Here is a 2,500-nt window from a genome sequence, read left to right as displayed (position 1 = left end):
AATTGTGTAACTCTGAATTTTGAACGCGACAGTTGCAACAGTGCTCTATTTATTTATGTATTTATTTATTTATTTATTTATATATGTACAATATATTATATACTATATATATTTATACATCTACATATATCATGTGCTATGCCCTACTGACAAGTGAAGCAAGCAAAGTTCTAACCTCTCTCTCTCTCTCTCTCTCTGCCCAGGCGGCCCAATGGAGGGGCACCGGCGTCCCTAGAGTGTCCCAAACGGCTCTCTGCAGTTGATGACCTTGCAAATGCCATACATGGATTGTTTATGCCGAATCATTAGCCTGTCATATTCCACCCATTTGCTTCCTCTTAACTAAAGGTCCCTTATGTTGCGTTCCGTTATTTATGGAACGACAGATGTAAGTTGTTGTTTTTTTTCTAAATAAAAGAATATAAGGTAATATTAGTCATTGTGCATCGTTCGTTGGCAAATAAAAGATGATTCGACCAATTTCTGTGGTAATATAATTCGTTTTGCTCCGAGATATGAAGTGCTTTACATGAGAACAATAATACATAACAGTAAGTAGGATTTTGTTTTCCTTTTTTTTGGGGGGCTTATACACCAACTACCCTGATATGTGAATTTGTTTTGTTTGAATAAGTCAAATATTCAATGCCATGATCCACTCCAAGATAGCAGTATGCATATGCATACAGTATATTGCATATAGACATAATGAGATTGACAGCTAAAACACCGTAGAATTGTGTAACTTTTGAATTTTGACGGCGACAGTGCACAGTACTCTACCTACTATATCATAATCGAGTTATTTTGGTCTGTACAAAATGCATCAAAAATATGTCCAATACATCATCAAAATTATATCAATGAAGAAATATGTGAGTCGCCTGTCCAAAAGCAAAGGAATACTCCATATGCCTCAGGATCCAGGCATTTTCTTGACTAAAGCAAACCAAATTCCTCATCCACGCGTCATTGTGAGGTTAGGCAAAAGGTTAGAAAAGTGCATTGAACTTCTTCCTCTTGAACGATCAGGTTTAAATCCTGCCGGTCACACTTGGAGGGAAATTTCGAAGAGAATTCCTGGACGTGGCGGAACCATTTTCCTGACTGGCGGAACCATGTTTGTTAACTTCTAATCTACATATATCGGTGCTATGCCTACTGACAAGTGACCACGCAACGTTCTAACTTCCTCTCTCTCCTCCTCTCCTGCTTCCCAGGCTCCAATGAGGCACCGGCGTCCTAGAGTGGTTCTCAACTGCACTCTGCAGGTGAGTGATCCTTGCAATGCCTTACCTGGATTGTTATGCCGAATCATTTGCTGTCTTTCACCCATTTGCTTCCACGTAACTAAGGTTCCCATTTGTTGCCCCGGTTATTTATGGAACGACAGATGTAAGTTGTTGTTTTTTTTCTAAATAAAAGAATATAAGGTAATATTAGTCATTGTGCATCGTTCGTTGGCAAATAAAAGATGATTCGACCAATTTCTGTGGTAATATAATTCTTTTTTGCCCTAGAATGAATGCTTTACACATAACAATAATACATAACAGTAAGTAGGATTTTGTTTTCCTTTTTTTTTGGCTCATACACCAACTACCCTGATATGTGAATTTGTTTTGTTTGAATAAGTCAAATATTCAATACCTTGATCCACTCCCAAGTTAGCAGTATACATATGCATACAGTATATTGCATATAGACATAATGAGATTGACAGCTAAAACACCGTAGAATTGTGTAACTCTTGAATTTTGACGGCGACAGTGCACAGTGCTCTACCTGTTATATCATAATCTAGTTATTTTGGTCTGTACAAAATGCATCAAAAATATTTCCAATACATCATGAAAATTATATCAATGAAGAAATGTGTGAGTCGCCTGTCCAAAAGCAAAGGAATACTCCATATGCCTCAGGATCCAAGAATTTTCTTGACTAAAGCAAACCAAATTCCTCATCCACGCGTCATTGTGAGGTTAGGCAAAAGGTTAGAAAAGTGCATTGAACTTCTTCCTCTTGAACGATCAGGTTTAAATCCTGCCGGTCACACTAGGAGGGAAATTTCGAAGAGAATTCCTGGACGTGGCGGAACCATGTTTGTTTGCGGAAACATTTTCCCCTTTCCGAAAAAATACAAAAAAAAACTCTTTTTCCACTCAATTCTCTCCTGTTTCTGTTTTGTTTGTTTTTTGTTGTTGTTTTTTAAATCTTAAGGCGTGTCACACATTCTCTCGTTTATCCGATATGCAGATTTGCCTCACAACTCTTCATTTCTTTCGGAACATGAATGAACATTGGTCGACGAAGAATATTCAAAGTCCATGGGGTCTGGTAACAGTGCGTGACCACATACACCATCTGCTGCTCATTTGACTGTTGTCGGTTATGTTTTCTTTTTTTATGTTCATCTATTTGCCTAACACGACTTTTTTTTATGCCATACCTGGATATTTCACAGAAGTTTGAAATAGTAAATAGTCTGCCTATATCTTAC

The 2,500-nt window shown here is 37.6% G+C and overlaps 1 protein-coding gene across 2 annotated transcripts in view; it reads left to right on the top strand.

Moving 5' to 3' along the window:
* Positions 1–2,500, top strand: part of LOC122248680 (uncharacterized) — a 56,179-nt gene that overhangs the window by 11,177 nt on the left and 42,502 nt on the right. The window contains exon 1 of one of the 2 annotated variants that reach the window (XM_086552451.1): positions 1,231–1,271. The exons of the other annotated variant lie outside the window; for it this stretch is intronic. The gene's annotated coding sequence lies outside the window, so the exon portion shown is untranslated. Of the gene's footprint in view, positions 1–1,230; positions 1,272–2,500 lie in introns of those variants that run through there. 2 annotated transcript variants of the gene reach the window in all.

Source organism: Penaeus japonicus, unplaced genomic scaffold (genome assembly GCF_977035675.1).
Source record: "Penaeus japonicus unplaced genomic scaffold, GWHDUDI00000001_assembly GWHDUDI00000002, whole genome shotgun sequence".
Lineage (NCBI taxonomy): Eukaryota > Metazoa > Arthropoda > Malacostraca > Decapoda > Penaeidae > Penaeus > Penaeus japonicus.
The sequence above is the reverse complement of the archived record's forward strand: the minus strand, read 5'-3'. Positions and strand labels throughout refer to the sequence as shown.